Here is a 9,765-nt window from a genome sequence, read left to right as displayed (position 1 = left end):
CAGCTTGGTTCGACCCATGCACCTTCCAGCATTGGACAAAAGATAGGAGTCACAACGACAACTTGTTAAGCATAGCTACCTATTACCCCCCTTCCTTTCCACCCTTCCCCTTCATTCCCTGAAAAAAAATTCTTCTTCATTACTTTCCCTTACCGTCCCTTCATCAATTGTAGAATCATCGTTTCAAAAAAATATTAAGAATCGCTAGCAACAGCACTTCACTGGATAATTTCTAGAATTTGGAAGGAGAAGAGACTACCCGAGGAGTGAAAGGAAGCTGTGATTTGTCCTATCTACAAAAAGATTGGTTAGACAGCTGTAATTACCGCGGCATTACGCTGGCCAACTGAGTTTCTTAATTTAATCATCTAAATCTAAATTGTAATCAATGTATGTAAAAACAGAAAATTCGAGATCTCAAATATGCGGATTTGGCTCTCATGTGCCTGAAAAGTGTGTTGAAAATGTTTGTGACCATTAAAGTATTGAATAATCGTTTTTCTGTATTTTTCATAACCGGAGAACTTCACTGTTTCACAACCGGGGCGAACGACGAGTTTGTAAAAATTTATGTTAAATTTTTCGAGTAAATTATTTCACCTGAAATTTGTCTGTGTAATGAAATAGAGGTCCAAAACTAAGGTTATATGTATTTTACTGCCTTTTTCTATTTTATTTAATAGACAAATAAATCAATCCCAAAATATTCCAAAAAACTTTTTCGGGCAGGTTTTTCGAACACATTTTCTACATAACATTCTAAAAGCTGTATTTTGATTGTTGTTTGCTCAAAAGGTAAAGTACAATAAGACGAGCCGGTGGTAGTAATTTGGTAGTGCTAGTGTATAAACACGTCAAAAACGATGAGTGTTTCACAACCTGGGCCGTTTCACAACAGGGGACAATCCCCTACGGTTTTCCGGACAAACTGACGTGGTTACCCTGGAGCGAGTGATGTGCTACGTGCGCGTTTCGTGGGTACTTTCGAGCTCTTTCAAATCGTGCAGAGGGTTGCGGCAAGACGATGGGCTGTTCTGTGTGTTATTCAACATCGCTATTGAAGGTGTGATCCGGCGAGCGGGCATCGAAACGATAGGACATAGGAACGATCTTCAGCAAAAGTAACTAACTGCTAGCCTACGCAGATGATCTCTGTTGCATATCATAGTAACAAATGAGTTATTGTACCTATATATACCCTGAATAATCGTATCTGATGCACAAAACTAGCATATGCGTACCAATTTGGAGGTCATATACGTACTACAAAATATACGTTAACAATACAACTTGATAAGTCTTTGTATACGATAAGATCCGACTCAAAGCGATTAGTTTTGAGTTCGCATATTTGGGATCTCTGGTCACCGCCGGCGATAACACAAGTAAGGAGATTCATCGATGCATTCAAGCTGAAAGTTTCGCCTATTTTTCCCTTCGCAAGACGCTTCGATCAAGGAGCATACGCCGCCGCACAAAGCTGTCGATGTACAAAACGTGAATCAGACCAGACAGTAGTCCTCTACGTACTTATGACAGTAACTTTGCTTACGATTTTGCGGACTATTTTTGACGGAGTACAAACGAATAGCAGAGAGTGGCGGGCATAGACGTATGAACAGTTGCAGGGACTACTTTGAGAGATTCCCATCGAACATCTGGTTAAAATTGGGAGATTACGGTGGGCCGGCCACGTCACAAGGATGCCGAACAACTGTGCAGTGATACCCGTTCTCTTCAAGAACCCCACCGACACCAGCAATAGAGGGGCCCAACGTACTAGATGGCTCGACCAGGTTAAAGTCGACTTGCTTGTGTCGAAAGCTTCAACGAATTAGCGACGAGTAGCCCAGGACCGAGTACAATGGAGAGGAATTCTTCAAACTGTAAGAGGAACCCCCCTCCTCCCGCCCCCGGGTCTCGGGTGGAAAAATAAGTAGTAAAGTTCATCGTAAAATTTTGGCTTTACCGCAACAATCTACGGCCTCGAGCGGACAAATAAATACGGATGTACCTCGATAGTACGTACACCTTTGCTTGGTTTAGCGTATGTATTATCGAAATTTACGTAATATTGAATCACAAATTTAGGCTCTGAAGCATTGTTGTATTAAACGTAATATTACATGAAATTTGGAAATCTGCATACACTATTTAATAAATAAATATTTTAGTGGTATTGACTTTAGCACCAGTTTATTTTTCATTTTTTTTTTCAAATCAATGATTTTGCCCTTTGTAAAGCTTGGAATAATGCAAGTAAAGTGTTACTGGAAAATGTACGTACCAGTGAGGCAAAATGTACGTATTATCGAAGGTACGTACTAACGAGGGTACGTACTATTGTACTATCGAGGTATACCTACAGGCTTTGTGTCAAATTTGTTTTATTTAAGGTGAAGGTCGTCAGAGTCCAGTTGCATTTTTTACTGATTTCAGTACTTTCACGACGAGAACAGAGTTGCTAGTAGTAGGTAATAATCTGTTATGAACTCTGTTATGTTATGTATTGAACGAGATCCAACAGTAATTCTATCACATAAAATACTGTTTACGGTGAATTTTATTATCAATTTTGAATGAATGGATGAATTTTAAGTATATTTACGACACTCTACGACCGTTAATGTAATAGCGAAAATTATTGGTCAATTTCATGATCAACGTAAATATGGCATCACTCCACATATACACCCGTTTCCTTGGTAATGTACAACAACGACGGTCGCGGATTCGGAATAGAAATCGAAACGAAGTAAAGTTTTTTAAATCAATTCAAGTGAACAGTTTGGGCAAAATCATTATAATATCTTACCAAATAACTGTTTGAGTGGTAAATTAAAATTTTCTGTGTCTCAAGTTAAGTTTCACGAGTGATGTGACGACTGGAACGGCCAAAAACAATTAATGAAAAGTCGACGGCGAAAAAGTGAAAATATAGTGATGAAGTTTAATTGGCCAGAAATCTCAGTATTTAGTGTAATTTATGCCCCAAAAAGTAATAGAACCTATGAAACGCAATGTTTAGTGTAATTTTATTTTTTTTGTGATGGTTTCCCGAGTCTATGGGAGCATGTTGGTACACTGAAGAAGGGAAGGGAAGGGTGATATTCGGTGCCATAGGGGAACTGGGGGGAAAATGAACACCCTTAGCAATGTCGCCATTTGCTTCCCCAGGAACCAACCAAATGCTGAACGCACTACATGAATTGAAAGCTGGATTCATATTCCACGTAGCAAGATATTAAGATGTTTGAAGAAGGACGATTTGTCATGAACAATTCCTTATTTTCGAAAGTGTCACATTCGTGCCTGATTTTTTTCGTGTGGGTAAAATGAACATGCAGTGAGGGCAAAATGAACATGTCATAGAAAACTAAAGTTAACATGCAGTTTGGATAAATTAAACATTATTTTACCTTATCATTGTTCTACATAAGCTGTAGATATTCAACAAGGCTGCTAAAATTAAAATAGGACTCCACAAAGTTAACATAATGTATCTTCGCCACGTTCATATAATGCTTGACTTTCAACTCGCTTCATCGGTCATTTTCCGTTATTTTTCGAGAGACTCGATCATTTTTATTGATTGAATTGTAATTAGGTTCTGGCTGCTGATATATGGAAAATAAAACATCATTGTACACATAGTTCATTTTGCCCCCATAGTGAAGTGTTCATTTTGCCCCCAAAACACCAATTGTTTTCTAGTGTTTATTATAAACAAACAGTTGATAAAAATATTTGGAATTTTCGACAGATCCGCAGGACAGTGATAAGCAAACAACACTAAATGATACCAATAGTCGAAATTTAATTTGTTTCGCCAAAAAAGCTTATATACTATTAGTGGAAATTACCATCAGCGTCAGATTTCAACAAATATTTTTTACTTTTCCAATTTTTTTCACATTAGCAAGCTTATGCTCACCACATATTGTCTCAAACAGCTTGAAAAACTTCTAGGAGAAGATACCTATTGATCTGGTACAGATTTTAATCGGTTTACTGGCAATTTGGCTACCTGTTCATTTTACCCCCCCTGTTCATTTTACCCACAGTTCCCCTACTGACTACCATAAATGGACCTTGTCGTCAAATTTATGAAATTTTAAACGCTACAACAATTAATTCGAAGCTAAGCTTTGTGTGAATACCTGCTATTTTTTGTGATATTTCTAAAAAATGAATGCCTGTGTAAATGTATCTAAATCAAAATTTTTTATCATTTAGCTAACTAGTGATGTAGGCAACCGATTCTATTAAAGCTGATGTGCTAAATTGCATTGGTATCGCAGTGATAAGCGGAAAAGAGTACCCGTGTAATATGCCTTATTGTAGGCTACATTAATGACTGTTTCGAAGAAGACAGATTGTAGGCGGCCTTTTTCTCGATATATACAAACACTAATCGGAAACAGAATAAAATTAGTAGGTAAAAATCTCTGCGGTAGAATTTTTTTATTAGCTCTGTCCGGACAAAAGGCGATTCAATGGAGCGGTATTTTTGCTTGTTGTATGAGTAGATTAACTTCAAGGCGATTATTTAAAGAAATGCTAGTAACATATTTCAAACCCATTCCATATTTTTGAATTTGTGTGTTCCAAAAAATTAAATAACAAAAATCTATTTCTTACCAAACCTTACTTACAGTTTTTACGTAACTTACGACCATATTTATAGCAAAAGCTTTGTTAGTATAGAAAATGTGCTGTGAAGATAGATAGAAAGAAATAAATTCGACAACGTTACTACAGATAAGACTCTGCATACCGAATAGCACAATATGTGCCTTAATATTCAAAAATAAATCAGTTATTGTGACAGTTATGTAACATCATCACAATGTTTACTTGCGGCATAGAAGGCGACGCTAAGCCTTTTGTTTGGCTGAATTCTAATTCTGAGCCATAGTGGAATGTCAACGTGAGAACCGTGAAATTAACATTTGATCTAACGGTTTTGAAACATAATTTGCAATATTTTTAAGTTACACTGAAAGCACTGCTTACGAAATTTTATATCTCAGTGAAACGGCGATCGAAATTTGTCGTTGTTATTGTTAAACTTGGAAATCTCGGTAAAAATCACACTCTTGACAGGGTCAAGGCATAATAAGGTGATTGAGAGTGAATTGTAGTTCTTTAGTTTACAATTTGAGAACCAAATCATGATTGTTTTTGACACTAATCTATATTAAATGTCCGACTGGTTTTCAAATCTCATGACGGGAAATTAGTCTATCGCAAAAATACTTGTTTTCCAGAAATGGTAATTCAAGAGTAGGAATTACCCTACAGAAGAGTTTTTCTGCACAAAAAGGTTCTGTTCTCAAAGAGAATAGGAACTAAATTTCTAATTTTCAAATCAAATTATTTATATACTAACAAAATGTCAACAAGTTTTTTTCTAATGTATATTACTCTATCCGTGATTTTGATGGTTGCAGTATAAATAGAATCAATTTCGGCAATTGCAACAACATTAATTTAGTCTATTTATTGTTTAATTAACGGAAAATGTCAGATAAGTTGTCTCAAAGTGAAATACTAAGACCTGCAATTATTTTGAGTCTTATTTTCCGAAGCTGAGCAGGTACTGATTTATTTCATACTTAAATTTGACTGAACCAAATTGTCTTTAAGAATACTTCACTTTAAGACCCGATGTGAAACAGAAATGATATTGAATAATTTGATCGTTTACAGTACTCCTGAGTTATTCGCCGCCGGTGTTAAAAAAGTGTTTCTCATAGGCAAACGTTTGTTGATTGTAACTACTCACTCAGTTGAATTAAGGTGAAATTAGTCGTCAACGATTCTGCAAATTTCAAAAGCAGTTTTTTTTTGTTTGAAACAAAAATTGTGTCGATGAAAATATATTCGCTGTGTTCAGATTGGCAAGGAGAATCAGTGAATACATTTCTATAAACATAACCTCACTTTTGGGCCCAAAAACTGCATCCGAAATTGGGCTCTCCGACGAAAAGTTAATGACTGCTAGTTTCCCGTTAATACTTAGGATACTTCTTTTACATTCGTAGAGCAAACCCAGCAAAGGCTTTCTTTATAACTAATGTATGATACAATTGTGTTCGTTAATGGATTAGAAACATTTTCACAAAGATTTTGGAAATTATGAAATCACAAGCGTAAAAAACATACAAGAACACCGTTCGGTTTTCCAAATGATCCAGTTCACACGATAAATTATTTCGCACTAAGCGTTTGAGTTGATTTCATCGTATCATAAATAGTATATCCATATGAGCACTGTCAGCACTTGAAGATAAATCGTATCCGTCGAGTCACTGCAAAACTTTCTGCCATATGCACCTATACTTCATACACCTGTTCCACTACTGGTACCGTGAGCCAAAAAACTTTGCCACTTTGTACTATATAGCACTTGAATCGCACACCAAGTGCAACTTGATTTCACCATAAACCACAACTGCACTGCACTCGAAGCAAATCCCGGAGGTTGATCCGACCCGTGCGGCACACCAAACGATAATGATTCGCTCAAGGATTGCAACAGTCGCGCGTACGGTTGACAATATCCATTCAGCGTTCAACCAACCACACCGCTGCCCGGAGCATCATCCCCATCGTCAACATTAATGCGTTCACTCAATTGACTGTTTGTGTAATGATTATCATAATAAAAAGTAATCAAATTGAGTGTCGTACAATCGATGTTAACTCACTAACACATGCACTCGGTCCCGCGCGACACGGACACTTGAAATATGCCACAAATGTACCGGAACCTGGTTCCACGTCCGCTTCGTTGCCTCTTCGAGTGTTTTCACACCCGGGCCTGGATCACACTCCAGGGAATTCAGCTGCTACGGGAGATTTTTTGCACAAACCTTCCGACGGGATTTCTAATTTTGGCACGACTCGGCCTACGTTTAATCAAGTGCGTTCTTGTATCGGACGAAGCACAAACCGATGAAATCGACAACGTGAAAGGGACTGTTTCATCGTCCAATCAAAATCCAATATTCATGGTAAGCGGTCTAACCACTTCTGCGAGTGGAAGGAACGGAAGCTATCGAGGACGAAAATGAACTGTGACGAACGGAAAGGATTTGCTTGCTCCGGCCGGGTTGCTTTCAGCATGAGGTGGTGGGTGGTGGGTGGTACGTTCGAAATTTTCCTCTGCTTTTCTCGTACGCGTCGGTGTTGGTGATGATGGCACGCTGATGTTATCCTTGTTCGGCCACTTTATGTTGATGTTACGATGATAGAGATGTTCTTTTTATTGCTCTCGGTTGGTCTCTTTCTTTCGCTCAGGCTCATCCATCCAATGGACAATAAAAGCCGAGCAACAACAACAACAAGAGTACGTTAGGGTGTGAAAAGTGATTCCCGTAATGGGTGTTGTACTGCCTATTCTACTAAACGCTGTCGTCTGGTACGGCGGTCCTCTCGTTGAGTGGATCCCCTGTTGGGAGCCGTTTCAGTTTCGATGTTCTGCCGTTTGATACAGTTTTAATCAGTGTTGATAGTTTGACCCGGATAATGGAGAAGATATGATACCTTTTATTTTGGTTTTATGAGTGTACAGATTAGGTTTGTAGTCATTTTATCGTTCATAAAGATCAATTCGCTGGCTTTTAGGTTGTTTTTGGAACTGCTTTTTTTCGACAAACTCTGCCATTTGAGATTGCATTGTGGGAAAAGTGAAAAGTGGTTTCGAGCATTATTGTGGAGTCCGCACAGGTTTCATTCATGCATTTAATTTATTTTGATTTCACTGGTCTTCAAAATAAGATGATTACGGAAAGTAAGGAATTAGCACATAGTATTCAGTATAGGGATAATAAATTCCATCAACATCATAGTTTTCTAATAAATGAAAAAAAATCTCACCTATCTATATTAAAATTTTGAAACCTGTTTAATCACCACAACCAAATATTCCTATTTCTCAAGAAGGCTTGCACAAAATCTAAATAAAAGAACTGACATAAACCCATTATTAACGTAGGACTATAATATGCATTGTTTTATAGCATGCCAAATTTGATTCTACTCATGCTGATGGTTACCGCAACGAAAGCAGCGAGTTACGCTGTGTCAATTTTTTTTTAGGGTAGCGCATCCAACAAACATTTTTGGTGAATAGCAGTTTATTCAACCATTGAATACCATTGTAAAAACCGGGTAGCAAGCGCTGTTAAAAAACAAAAATGATTGTTGGGCAATGTCGAATGCACAGTATAATTTTAATACCCGTCGAACCTGTTGTCTGTTGATTTTAACTGAGATAAAATCGAAGAGCAATTTTAAATGATATGAGCCATTCGGAACCGTCAGTTGTAAGGCGTTTTGTGTCCTTGCTGATTTCTATCTGAGTTGACCTGCATGGGTAGGCGATCATAACAAAGGTACATCAGTTTTATAACCCATTATATTTTTAACACATTGTGTAAAAATTGTAATAAACTGATTAAGAACTGATTGCAACGGGTGACAACTAAAATTTTGGATTTTTCTGAGTCCCCTATACAGTCAACTTTCGCTAATTGCACTAAGCTCTTAGCCCGTTTAGTGAAAGACTTTCGTTAATTGGGCTGAGATGTTAAAACCGAGGGATATATCGATTGTTTTTGTCGAAATCGTCGCAGAAAGTTTTATAAAAATATACACTTATATTAAATACAGAATCAAAGTGGAACCTAATCTTTTCATTGTTGAAATTTAGTTCTAGATTATTTAACAAGTAAATAGCTGAATTTCATGCTACAATGTTAATATATATTGGCATTTTTAACTGTTTCACCGTGATGCTAAAAATAGGAGGCTCAAGTTCATTAGGGATCGGAAAGCGATATGATTCAATTGTGTTCCATGCAATTAATTTTAATATTTTCTATATAAATTATTTTCCGCACTTGAATGAACTATATTCAAGAGCCCCTCGGAAGAAAAAATACGCTGTCAGAAATGACGTTTGACTTCGTTTTAGATGGGCTATAGCCCAATTAACGGGAGCCCGATTAAAACGTAGCCCAGCTAAAGACAGCCCAACGAACGAAAGTTGGCTGTACTCAACAACAAACGAGCTCAGAGAGAAATGAGAGTATGTATGTGTTAGATCTCTCTCTCCTCTTTTTGTCATTATTTTTTGTTTTGTTTATGCTTGCCTTGTTTCGCTTAAAATGACGTCGAAACAAGACGCATTTCGAGAGCGCGTTATACACTTCTACGAACTGCCACAGAAATCTCGGCAAAAAGTATACGGTACAACAAAAACAAGCCCTCTGGTTTGGCTATCAATTAAGATGTGCCAGACGAAGATTTGAAGAAAATTTTGATCCCGTTTCTACAAAAACATCATGCAGATGGACAATATGTGTTTTGGCCGGATAGAGCATCATCGCATTACGCCAAAAAAATACAATCGTTCCTAAATACCCATTTGTACCTAAAAATCACGACTCGAAAAATCTGTCTCGGTGCGCCTAATCGAAGATTTCTTCGGGATTTTGAGGTCCTTGGTGTACAAAAATAGCTGGATAGCCACGAATTGCAAACAGTTGATTGGTAGAATCAAGAGATGCATTCGCAAAGTTGATATGACGGCCGTACAACACTCCTGTTCGGACATCAAACGGAAGCTTCGCCGAACAGCCGATTACGGACGGTTTTCGAATGTACACTATTTTTTTTTCAACAGTGGATAATGTATCTTTAATTTCGGTAAATCAGATCTTCTTCATGTACCTTTACCTTTTCTTGACAGCTTAA

This window comes from Sabethes cyaneus, chromosome 3, assembly GCF_943734655.1.
Source record: "Sabethes cyaneus chromosome 3, idSabCyanKW18_F2, whole genome shotgun sequence".
NCBI lineage: Eukaryota > Metazoa > Arthropoda > Insecta > Diptera > Culicidae > Sabethes > Sabethes cyaneus.
Note: the sequence above shows the minus strand (reverse complement) of the source record.